At 41.3% G+C, this 13,596-nt stretch overlaps 1 long non-coding RNA gene across 1 annotated transcript; it reads left to right on the top strand.

Moving 5' to 3' along the window:
- Positions 1-897: 897 nt before the first annotated feature.
- On the top strand, positions 898-10,209 carry LOC144586799 (uncharacterized). The gene is made up of 2 exons (XR_013541828.1): positions 898-1,019; positions 2,932-10,209. It is a non-coding gene; the product is annotated as an uncharacterized LOC144586799 (long non-coding RNA).
- Positions 10,210-13,596: the final 3,387 nt, after the last annotated feature.

The raw sequence follows: 13,596 nt of genomic DNA, 5'->3' as shown, positions 1-13,596 counted from the left end.
TTCTGTCATTTGTTTATTTTATGATGCCATATAAATTTGTTATGTTGGGGTTTTATGAATATTAACTGTGTTTGGTTCTCCGTTGTACACTGCATTGTGTGGGCCCAGATGGAGTGGTATAAAGATGTGATCAATCAATCCAGTCTGGCCCATACCCTTCTTGGAAAAGCCTCTCCAAGAAATCAAAAGGAAACCTTTCAAACTTCATAGATTAATGACAAATTCTTCTACCAGGATAGGAAGAAAGCAGAAGTCCTCTGAGCTTTATTCTCAGGAGATACACATTGGGATGAAGGTAGTATTCTTTGCAATTGTCTGATATGAAGTTAAAAGCACCCTTTGCAAACCACATGAGATCTCCACACCAACCTACAAAGATCTGAGTCCTATTCAGATTCATTAAGACATTTCAGACACAGATGCCCTTGCTAGGAAAGATTTTGCACATATAATGTACCTCATGTTATGTGAGTAGACAGTATTGGGACATTTATCCTCAGGCAGTGGAGAGGATCAGGTACTAGTGATAGCAGCACAGCCAAAGAAAGATTTTGGGGTTATTGGCACAGTCTCTTTGCAGAGAATCAGCGTAGACAACGACAGAGGATAGAGTCCCTGCTAGAGGAGATAGAATGGAAAGTAACCAGGATTTGAGATCTATGCAATGCTTTTTGGGAAAACTGAACAGGTAGTAGATGACATTAGTGGCCTGCTATTAGAGGTAGTAACCTTTTCCCTGTTGCCCTCATTTTTATATATTTACAGATACTCAACGTGTTTAATGCAGCCTAGGAATTGAAGTCCAACACTGTGTTACAAAGTCCGTCGGGTGGGGGTGGGGGTGGGGGTGGGGGCAGAGTTTATCTGTTGACAGCAATGAGAAATGTGGAAGATAATTGTTAAAGACAATAGCTGGTCATTTTAGCTAAGCGAAGCACTGTCGTGCCTGGAATGCTAGTGTCTGCAAGGTGAAGGGGCTGAGCAAGAAAGACTGGGGCACCGACAACTCCACAGACAAGGTGAGGAGAGGACAGTCATTTCCATGGTGAAAAATTTGGGCAGACATCCATTCTAACAAAGAGATCAGGCTTTTTGTATACCTTGAAATTTTCTGGGGGGAAATTAATTCAGAAGGAATTATAAACAGGACATCTGTTTTACAGAGAGACTGGACTGGGCTTCTTGCAGCTCTTACAAACATACTTCTACAAAATGACATCCTCTTCAGGGGAAAACGACATTGAGGGGAACTATTTGCAGCAGTAAAATGGTGGACAGGAAGGAAAGGGTTAAGAACCATTTCTTTTTCATCCTTTTTTTATTTGTTTGTTTGTTCTCAGTTGCTTCCTCTCTCAAAGCAGGACTTTTGGCATATATTTGTGTATGACCTGTACTGAGGCAGGAATGACAGGGGCTCTCTAAATGCCAAATATAAACCTAGCTGTGTTGACTACGGCTTGCTTGTGACATGACAAGCTGGCAAACTACGGTCTGTGAGTTTGTTGTCCATGTGGAAGTGAGGAACAGAGACAAAAATCTACAGCTCAAATTTGGTTTTTTGCCCCTTCCACATAACCAGGCCTCCCGTTTCTTTGCCTGTGCCAGCTTTCCTTGGTGCCTGGACTCTTTCTGCTGCAACTAAAGATATACTAGCTCGACACACAAGGGCATCAGTCTCCTTGCAGACACACCCCACAACCTGAAATATTGAGGAAGAAACTATACATTACATACAATTGTGTACCTGCTTCCCTCAGGGTTTATTTCAAACCTAAACCAACCAGTGGAAGGAGGAGATTGACATTAGTGTACAAGGCCCTAAATGACCACCTTCTCCGTTTCACCAAGGAATTAAGATCAGCCAGGCCTCCGCTTCTGGTGCCCCAGGGCTGTGTAGCCTACAAGGCTACCAGACATCGCATATCATTTTTCTTGGTGACACCTTAGTTATGGAATCTTTTTCCACAGCAGCCATTCTCAACCTTTCTCTGGCCATGGCCATAAATACAATATGAAAGAAAGGAAGGCCAAATCAGGATTGTGTAAGCCACATAACAAACCTTACAAGATGCTGTATGAAGAACTGTTTGTGGCTTGTGACCCCCTTCAAATGTACCGGGGCCCCAGGAGTCCATATGACCCCCTCCACTGAGAATGGCTGCTTTAGCAAACCAGTTGTCCCTCACATTCTTTCAGGCACCTCATAACAACATGTCGGTTTGTACCAGTTTTCAAGAGATAAGCAGGTGTTTGACTTGCCTTTTACTACTGCTTGTTTGTATTGCTATTAGCACAAACAACTCATGGCTAGAATAGGGGGCTCACACACACAAACACCCATATTTGGTGTTGACATACTCTTCCCTCCACAAGGTCTACAGGCCATCCATGGCTTCTATTGTATTTTATCAGCCAATTTTACATTTGTGATTTTTTATTTTGTGATTTGTTGTTTTCAGATATTTGTAATGTACAATTTTACACACTTGTGTTTGTGTATATTGTTAGCTACCCTGAGCTGTTATGTGGAAAGGCAGAGTAATTAATCCTATTGCTACTACTTTCCCTGAAAATAAGACCTAACCTGAAAATAAACCCTAGTATGATTTTTCAAGATGCTCATAATATAAGCCTTACCCCTAAAATAACCCCCAGTTAAGTGAAACCCTGCCCTCCACCACTGTGCAGCAACCAAAAGAAGATGACATGACTGTAAAATAAAACATCCCCTGAAAATAAGCCCTACTGTGTTTTTTGGAGCAAAAATTAATACAAGACTCTGTCTTATTTTGGGGGAAACACGATACTAATAAATTGCCATCCTCAGTGGAGGTCAAGATAAGAAAAAGGTTGATTAAGCTGTTCTGTGCTAGACATTTTCCTCCCCAAATCTCAGTTTCCTCCATTTCCTATCTGTTTTTCCTTCTGCAGGGAAAAGGAGAGAAGTCTTCACTGGGAGAATTATTGAAATTGATTTTGAGCAAAAAAAAAAACCAACAACTGGTAGAAAGGGTTCATAGGTGTGATTGTATCATTAAGGGGAACTTCCTTAGCTGGACTAGGAGGGTGATTCCATGGGAAGGGTAAAAATTCACTGTGGCTCCCAGAGCAGCTTAAAAATACCAGAAGTGAGACAGAGCCTACTGTACAATATATACAAGAAACAACATGAAAGGAAAGCAGTTTGAGGGGGAGGAGGAAAAAAGAAAGAAAACTCAAGTGTCACAGTCTTGGTTACAGTGTTCAGCGGGCCATGTGTTCAGTAGATCACAGAGCTGGGTCTAAGTGCAGGAAAGCAGAAAGGCTGCTGTCAGTGGTGGACCTACGCTTTTGGGGCCCTGAAGCTTGAACTGCTATGGGAGTGGCAACAAGGTCTGGGTAGCCACTGTTATCTTTTTCGATGTGGTTGTTCCACAAAAGGTCACCACAAATGTTTTAAAGACGAGGATTAAAGTTACTTTGGGGAGTCCTTTGGGATTAGGGATCCTGAAGCTCAAGCTTCATTAGTTTCATAGTAGATCTGCTCCTGGGAGTTGCTTCTTCTCCCTTTGGTGGCCTTAGCAGCAGCAGATGATAGCTGGACAGGGGGTCTCTCAGCTTGAACTCTGTCCAGCTAAGAAGGGTGTGTGTGTGTGTGCATGTATGTGCATAACATGCAAGGCACAGGGATGGATGAGGAAGAACATCCACCAAAGGGAGCCATTTTTCTGCCTACAGTACGGTACAAGCCAGAAGGCATATACAAGGACTGGCGTATTTTTCAGCAGTTCTGAACAGATAAAGAAAGGCATTGCCTTTGTTTTGCAAAACCACAGGTGACTTGCTAATAACTGGGCCTTTTTGGAGGCCATTAATTCATTGGGTTGTCATAAGTCAGAAACAACTTGATGCTATATAACAATACTAAGCAAATACCTGAGAAATACAATATACTCTGAAGTGACATGAAAAAATAAACATTTTGTCTCAGGATGTAGGGAGAAGCAAATCAATAGAGTTACTTCTTACGGAAAGTAAATTGATGAGTAAGTCTGGCAGCTCTGGAGTGATGAGTCATTAATTAGGACTGAGACAGTATTAGGAGCCAGTTTGGGCAACTCCTGGATGATGCTTGACTAGAAAAGGCATGATTGCAAAGGCTGCTCCTGTAATGGAAGCAAGAATGCAACTCCTAGGAAGCAAAACTACCAGTGCTTTCATCCCTGTAGTAAGTGCAGCCAGCGAAGCCCCAGGAACACAGCACACAGGCAGGCTTTCACTGGAAGAACCCTCAGGCGAGGTGGGATGCAAAAGAGCACAGAAATCTCACATGGGCTTGGAAATAACAAGCAGGCATGACTGAGCCAAAAACTCACCTGTGCTACATGGAGGCAGACACAGATACAAAAAAAGTCCGGCAGCAGGAAAGTGTTGCAATGCATACAGAAAACACAACCACACTTGTAAACTAAGAAAAATTCACAAGAGGAAGTGCAAGAAGATACAACCTCATGGACCTGCACTGAGGGGGGAAACACTTCATTATCTTGATAAGAACAGACTAATGCACAGAAAAGAGCACAATTTCCTTAGAAATAAACAGAACTATGATGAAATACAGACCGGACACTGGAGCTCAAGTGAGTGTGAACTCTGAAGAAACGGATCAAAATTTAAAACAAAAATGTGGCATGTTCAGGACCAAATATATAAGCGTAAGAGCCTATAGAGGTTAGGCTTCAAGATCAAGCATAGGTCACTCTATTTGAAATGGTCTGTAGATGAAAACTGGACCTAGCGCAAGGGATAAAAGCATGTATACTCTAGGGCCAATTAAAAGACTGCATGTGGTAAGTCAGCCCATTGAAGAGGTTTATCTCACCTTTAAGGGCAAGGTGAACTAACAGAACCAACTAGATAAGTGATGTATGCCACACAGAGAGCTCCTTTTAGCCCTCAAGAAAAAAAACCTGAGGAAGAAAGAGAACACCTGGTATCTGTTAGTAACGGAGAAAGTACAGGTGTCAGATGATACATTCATTATCTCATCCTAATAGAGAAGAAATATGGGCCACTTAGATTCTCCCTAAACCCCAAAGAGTACTTTAAAAAAATACTCTATGAAGAATAGTTTACTATCCCAACAAGCAGGACCTTTCTGGTGGCAAGACACAGGTACTTCAGATGCCTCTTCAGGATTCTGGTAAATATCATTAGATGAAACTAATTCATAGTTATGTACAGTTGAAACATATTTGGGGTAATAATGCCTCTGCAGACTGCTCTTTGGCAGAACAGTTGGTCCTAAGGTATATCACAGGGCTTATTACTATACCATCCTAGAGGAGTCACTGGTACTAAACTAGATATACCTATGTCACCCTCCTTATGGTCAGTGCTCTGGAAGGGAAGGCTCAGCAGCTGCCTCAGGTTTCAGAAGGAGCCTGGGGGCAAAGGAGTGAACGGGAATTGGTCCAAGGGATTGTGGTAGGGGACACTTGGAGACCCCTGTGAGATTGCCTCTAATGCAAGCTTTCAGTCTGGTCTTCTTGTGTTTGTCCTGTGGCAGCCTTGGAACCCTAACCTGTTAGGGGATTAGTTTTTTAAATAGAGAAGCTCATGAAACTGGAAATGAGCCCAGCCACTCTTATCAGTCCCACGTAGCTGTTTTAAATCTACATGTATAACAAGCCCTGACTCTGATGCACCAAAACTGTAATGTTTTCCTAACTTTCATAATAACTGAGGGTTATGTATGCATTTTTCCTGGACAATCTGTGTGGCCTACATAATTAAGCAGCTGCCATCAGATGATATCTACCATCTTTGTACATGTCAGATATTGCTTACTTTAAATCATGTAGTTACTTCATGACAGTCTGGTTGTTGTGTAAATTGGGAAAAAGAACATACAGCCTGTGGGCCATGTTAATGAATTCACAAAGAGTCTAAAATGGGGTTTGTGAGGATCTAGGGATGCCCCCCAGCCTCTGATCCCTCCTCAAGCTCTACTCCCCACTTCCTACTTACATTTGCTCTGTGTGCTCCCCTCTGCACAAAAAGAGGGAAATGCCACATGGGGTAGCCCATAAGGAGGGCTGCCCGACCTATGATGTCATTTGGTCTGCCAGTTTGTCCCTGTGAGGCAACCCAGCATGCTGGCACCAATGAATGTCCCCACCCCGATATAAACAAAACATATGTTAACAATGGCTAATCAGAGGAGCATAACATTAGATATTCCATGATGCAGTTGGGTATTTATTTATCTGATTCATATAGCACCCCATTAATGCAAAGCACTACTCTGGGAAGTTTACAGCATAGCAAAGTGAAATTAAACACAAGCAAACAACAATAAAATCATGAAGTGAAATAAATAAATAGAACAAATTAGCTCAACCATTCAGCCAAGACGGCATAAAGTTTCAATACAGGGAGGCAGGGCATGGGCCAAAGAAAATCAAGTGGAACTGCATTGAAAGGCCTCTCTGAGGAGGTAATGTGGATGCACTAAAAATGAAGCATGCGTTGAAAGGTTGGAACAAAGGGCAGCGTCTTCTGAGTTTTCATTTTACTGGGCTTGCACAGCGCAATCACTTCTGCATCACAATAGAGTTAGTTTCCCCATCCCTTGCCTTGGGGATACAGACCTCCAAGGGGGATACAGCCCTCCAAGCCAAATGTACCACATCAGGGGCTTGACAAAATGTTTGCACTTCCTACTCCTTTGGGCTCGCTACACCAGACAAGGGAGGGAACATGCTTCCCTAGTAATGGGCAGACCACAATAAATGTCTAGTGGTCAGCATGGAGGAAAACAAGATGTAAAGGCTCATTTTATACAGTTGTACTATAGCTGCAAAATGAAAACAACATTTTCCTATGGCCATGGAGATCAATTGGGCATTAACTACTAGTGTAATAAATGTACTCACCTGTTATAATGTTTCTATATTAACTTGACTGTATATCTCCAGGCGTAAGAGCAGGGAAATTGCAACGCATGGGCCTCACATTGACCCAATCCTTGAAAACTTTTTTTGAAGTGCCCTGGGTCTTTTAAAGGCTCTTTCTTAGGGCGGTGGAGGTTTGGGGCCCAAAAAGTGTATTTTCTTCTCCAGGAAACCTAGCAAAATTGAAGTGGAAGTTCAGCCATTTCTGATTAAATCCCCTCCCCATCATTGTGCAATTTTTTGTGAGAACCCTAATGGATCTGGGAGGCAGAAGATCTATCTTGAGATAGGCCTGGACTATTAGAACCTGCAACCCCATCCTAAGAGCCCCCCACCTCTGCTCTATACAGTCTATACAGAAAGGATATATAAATATTATTGGTTTAGGATTTTAATAGTTGCATTTATATTCAACCTTTCCTCTAGTTGGCCGAAGGCAGTGGATGTGGCTCTCCTGTTCCCACTTTATACTCACAACAACCACGTAGGATAGGTTGAGCTGAGGGACTGTGACTGGCCCAAGGTCACCTTGTGAGGTTCAAGAGTGAGTGGGGATTTGAACTCAGCTGTAGTCCAGCCTTATAACCACTACACTATACTGGGAGTCAAAGCTGTCACCTTTCCTCTCCTATGTAAGCAGATTGTTTTTTGGGTGAGGAAAAGATGTAGGTCTACAGAACAAAGAAACTAGCCACTATTGCAGTTTATAAAAATGTGGCACTCTCTCTCTCTCTCTCTCTCTCTCTTTCTCTTTCCAGCCTGCATAGTACAATCCAATAGCAATGTGTCTCCTTCTGGAAGCATTCTAAACCTCTGCTGTTTGCAAACCCATTCTCACCTCTTTGCTGAAACTTCAGTGTTCCCCACAGATTCAGCAACTGTGGCATGGGATGGATGGCAGAATGCCAGTATGAATGTCTTCTCCTTGTTCTTCCTTTCTGTAAATTCAAAGGCAAGCAAAAAGCTGGGACCATTTTTATCCCTACCAAGATAAAATCAGCAAAGTCAAAAGTGCAAGTTCAATCTATCTTTATAAACATGGCTCTAACTACTTATCTACAACCCTCAGAAAATGTTACACATGTTTAAACTTAATCAGGAACATGGAGTTGTAGAGTGGAATAGCTTTCTGGCACCTTGGAGACAAGCAAGCCTTATTTAACACATGCTTCTGCACGCTGCAGTCCACTACTTCAGATCCAGTGCTCTTCAGACATTTCTTAATCAGGATCTGTGGGAGGCAGAGAATCAGAAGGAGAGAGACGGAGAGAAAAGGAGATAGACAGACACAGAGAATTTCATTGTTCATAAGGGGAAAATGGGACAATGGGGCATGATGGAGAAACTATAGCACACTGTAGATTTCAAAAATAACTTTGGTACACATCTACCTCCCTGTCGCTTTTCCCCGATCTGGTGGTGCAGTTTGAAGTAAACAAACAGAGGTCTCAATGTTTTAGTATGTACTATTAAGTATAAACACACAACTAAATATTGATCATTGTTGTAGTTTTTTCGGACTGTCTGGCCGTGTTCTTGAGGTTTTTCTTCCTAATGTTTTGCCAGTCTCTGTGGCCAGCATCTTCAGAGAACAGGAGTCAGAACTCTGTCTGTGCTCTGGTGCAGTTTGTGGGATAGTTGAGTATTTATAGTTGTGGGATCAGATTTTTGTCCTTTTCAGTAGATTGGGTGAGTATGGTGATCAACATGTTTTTTTGTTGTGGATGTATTGTTATGATAAAGGGGGAGAGATGATATGTCACTGTGACTGATGGGTGTTGTTAGCTGGTCTTTTGTGTGCAGTGATCACCAGTCCTTGTGGCTGGGTAGAGTTTGTTGACCTTTTGCAAGCTGTGTTTTTCAGTGCTGGGAGACAGGCTTTGTTGAGTTTTAGATTTTCTTCTTTTTTGTTGAAGCTCTGCAGGTGTTTGTGGATTTCAATGGCTTCCCTGTGCAGTCTAACATAATGATTGTTGGTGTTGTCCAGTACTTCTGTTTATTGAAATAGAATTTCATGTCCAGCTTGTTTTAGGGCATGTTCAGCTACTGCCGATTTTTCTGGTTGTTTTAGTCTGCAGTGTCTCCCATGTTCTTTGATTCTGGTGTGGAGGCTGCATTTTGTGGTTCCAATATATACCTGGACACAACTGCAAGGTATTCAGTATACTCCTGCAGTGGTGAAGGGGTCGCTTTTGTCCTTTGCTGACTGTATAACATTTGTTGTATTTTTGTGGTGGGCATGAATACTGTTTGTAGGTTGTGTTTTTTCAAAAGTTTCCCCATGTAAATAGTGATCCCTTTCACTGAGTGCTGTCAAGTCACTTTTGACTTATGACAATCCTAATACAGGTTTTGAGGTTTGTGAGAAGTTCAAGGAATGGTTTGATATTACCACCACCTCAGTCAGTTTCTGTGCCTGAGGGGGTATTCGATCCCAGGACTCCTGAATTGCAATGTGGCATTTGAATAACTACATCACATTGCCTCTCAGCTTGCCTCAGACTAATTCAGAACTTGCATTATGTAAACAAGAGGTGGATGGAAAAGACAAGAAAATCCTGAAACATCTGAAATGAATACGACAGCTATGTAATAACTGGGTTATAGATTAAAACTAATAAAGTAAGGAAAGTACACCTATGGGGCAATTTATCCAATTTAAAAGGCCATAGGAAGAGTACTGGTAGGATTTGGTGGTGGGGGGGAATAGCAGCTGTACACATTTCTGAAGTAAAAGAGGACAGTTCAGCTTGTAAGTAAGGGATGAGAAAAAATATGCCTGGGCAAATTCTTCCTTCTGAGAATCTGTGAAAGATCAAGGAGCATAGCTCTGGCTTATTTGGCATCCGCACATCTCTGCTGAAGGAGTCATGTCCTGTTCAAAGGAAGGGAAGCGTATATTAAAGAGCACCTCAGTGAGTTACTCTTTTAACTCACTTCTAAGCAAACTAAAGGAAACAATATCAGGGAAAGGGAGAATCCACATTTAGTTCCTCAGCCTAGGGATATATGATCTGTTGTACCATCATTTGCTAACACAGCTGTAATATTTTCTGAATATAGTATATTGTTATATCATTAAACCCCAAACCTAATGCTTTTCTGGACTTTTTTCTTTTTTTCTTTATTTTTCCATCTTGAATAACTTGTTTATTGATGTTAAAAATTTTGTTATATTTTATAATGTTATTATATATGTCGGAAGCTGTCCAGAGTAGTCAATTGACTAGATGGGCGGGAAATAAATAAATAAATAAATAAATAAATAAATAAATACACACACACACACACACACACACACACACACACACACACACACACACACACACACATACATACATACATACATACATACATACATACATACATACATACATACATACATACATACATACATACATACCTTTAAACCCAAAACCTTAATGCTCCGCAAAATCAAAAGCCTTAAAAATATCTAATATTCATTATCTACCAAAGAAAGATGTTCTTGTCATTATAGGAGACTGGAATGCTAAAGCGGGGAGTCAAGAGATAAAAGGAACAACAGGTAATTTTGGCCTTGGAGTTCAAAATGAAGCAGGGCAAAGGCTAATAGAGTTTTGTCAAGAGAACAAGCTGGTCATCACAAACACTCTTTTCCAGCAACACAAGAGGCGACCAAACACATGGAAATCACCAGACAGGCAATACTGAAATCAGATTATGTTCTCTGCAGCCAAAGATGGAGAAGCTCTATACAGTCAGCAAAAACAAGACCTGGAGTTGATTGTGGCTTTGATTATCAGATTCTTATAGAAAAACCCAAGCTTAAACTGAAGAAAGTAGGAAAAACCACTGGGCCACTCAGGTATAATCTAAACCAAATCCCTTATGAATACACAGTGGAAGTGAAGAACAGATTTAAGGACCTAGATTTGGTGGACAGAGTGCCTGAAGAACTTTGCATAGAGGTTCGTAACTTTGTACGGGAGGCAGCAACAAAAACCATCCCAAAGAAAAGGAAATGCAACAAAGCAAAGTGGCTGTCCAACGAGGCCTTGGAAATAGCAGAGAAGGGAAGGGAAACAAAATGCAGAGGAGATCGTGAAAGTTACGGAAAATTGAATGCAGACTTCCAAAGAGAGGGGAGAGACAAAAGGGTCTTCTTGAATGAACAGTGCAAAGATATAGAGGAAAATAAAAGAAAGGGAAATACCAGAGATCTGTTCAAGAAAACTGGAGATATTCAAGGAACCTTTTGTGCAAAGATGGACATGACAAAGGACAAAAATGGTAGGGACCTAAAAGAAGCAGAAGACATCAAGAAGAGGTGGCAAGAATACACAGAGGAATTATACCAAAGATCTGAATGTCCCGGGCAACCCAGATAGTGTGGTTGCTGACCTTGAGCCAGACATCCTGGAGAGTGAAGTCAAGTGGACCTTAGAAAGCATGGCTAACAAGGGCATTCCAGTGGAACTATTTAAAATCTTAAAAGATGACGCTGTTAAAGTGCTACACTCAATATGCCAGCAAGTTTGAAAAACTCAGCAGTGGCCAGAGGGTTGGAAAAGATCATCCTACATCCCAATCCCAAAAAAGGGCAGGGCTAAAGAATGCTCCAACTACTGTACAATTACACTCATTTCACACGCTAGCAAGGTTATGCTCAAAATCCTACAAGGTAGGCTTCAGCAGTATGTGGACCAAGAACTCCCAGAAGTACAAGCTGGATTTCGAATGGACAGAAGAACTAGAGACCAAATTGCTAACATGCGCTGGATTATGGAGAAAGCCAGAGAGTTCCAGAAAAACATCTACTTCTGCTTCATTTACTACACAAAAGCCTTTGACTGTGTGGACCACAACAAACTATGGCAAGTCCTTAAAGAAATGGGAGTGCCTGACCACCTTGTCTATCTCCTGAGAAAACTATATGTGGGACAGGAAGCAACAGTTAGAACTGGATATGGAACAACTGATTGGTTCAAAATTGGGAAAGGAGTACGACAAGGCTGTATATTGTCCCCGAGCTTATTTAACGTATATGCAGAATAAATCATGTGGAAGGCTGGACTGGAGGAATACCAACCCAGAATTAAGATTGCCGGAAGAAATATCAACAACCTCCAATATGCAAATGATACCACTCTGATGGCAGAAAGTGATAATGAGGGTGAAAGAGGAGAGCAAAAAAAAATGAGGGTGAAAGAGGAGAGTGAAAAAAATAGTCTGAAGCTCAACATAAAAAAACTAAGATCATGTCCACGGGTCCAATCACCTCATGGCAAATAGAAGGGGAAGATATGGAGGCAGTGACAGATGTTACTTTCTTGGTGACAGCAGCCCCGAAATTAAAAGACGCCTACTTTTTGGAAAAAAGCGATGACAAACCTAGACAGGATCTTAAAAAGCAGAGACATCACCTTGCCAACAAAGGTCTGCCTAGTCAAAACTATGGTTTTTTCCTGTAGCGATGTATGGAAGTGAGAGCTGGACCATAAAGGAGGCTGACCGCCGAAGAATTGATGCTTTTGAATTGTGGTGCTGGAGGAGACTTTTGAGAGTCCCCTGGACTGCAAAGAGACCAAACTTATTCATTTTTAAGGAAATCAACCCTGAGTGCTCACTGGAAGCACAGATCCTGAAGCTGAGGCTCCAATACTTTGGCCATCTGATGAGAAGAGAAGACTCCCTGGAAAAGACCCTGATGTTGGGAAAGTGTGAAAGCAAGAGGAGAAGGGGACGACAGAGGATGAGATGGTTGGACAGTGTCATCGAAGCTACCAACATGAATTTGACCAAACTGTGGGAAGCAGTGGAAGACAGGAGGGCCTGGCGTGCTCCGGTCCATGGGTCACAAAGAGTCAGACATGACGTAATGACTAAAAAACAACAAAATATTCATTACATTTAATACTCTCCTAGTCAAGTCTTCCATTTTTTGTTCCTGTTATAATTTTGTGTTTCGGAGTGCCTATCTTATATATTCGTTTTCTTTGCTAATTTTGCTGTAAATATCTTCATATCTTGATTTATTAAAGAGATAGGTTTCTTTGAGATTTGTTTGCTTTTGGAATTAATATAATTAAGAAATATTTCCAGGATAATGGAATAGTTTCCTCTCCCATTATTTTATTAAAAAATAATTTAGGTACCAACATTTTCCTAAATGTTTTATAATACTCAAGTTTCAATCCATTGACTTCCTACTTTTAATTTATTAATAGGATTTTCTATATCTTCTTCTCTAATAGCTTGTTCCATCTTTACCATATCTTGAAGTCTATTCCTGAAATGGTTCTCAATATATTCTCTAATTCTCCCCATAGAAAGCTTCCCACCAGTGCATAATTTCGGAGCAGGTGGGTGGGGTCTTAAAAACTTCCAGTTCTGTTCTTCAAATTACATATTTACATTTTTTTAATTACAGCTCTTATTGGCCATAACACCAGTTGTAGTCTACAAAAGTAGCCTTTCCAAGCTCTTGCAACTGGGGTGGATCCAGATTTCATCATAGTTGCTTGAACTTTAAGTAGGTTTGTTGTTGTCACTGGGAAAAGACTTAGGTTTGATTGATTTCAGTGGACGTTCTCAAGTTGTGACTAAACTTGGATCCCACCCATTATCATTTAGGCACCTGAATCAGTTCATATACTCTTTGTGGAGAAGGATGACATTT

The sequence above is a fragment of the Pogona vitticeps genome, chromosome 2, assembly GCF_051106095.1.
Source record: "Pogona vitticeps strain Pit_001003342236 chromosome 2, PviZW2.1, whole genome shotgun sequence".
In the NCBI taxonomy this organism is placed as follows: Eukaryota; Metazoa; Chordata; class Lepidosauria; order Squamata; family Agamidae; genus Pogona; species Pogona vitticeps.
This window is presented reverse-complemented; position numbering and strand designations above follow the sequence as displayed.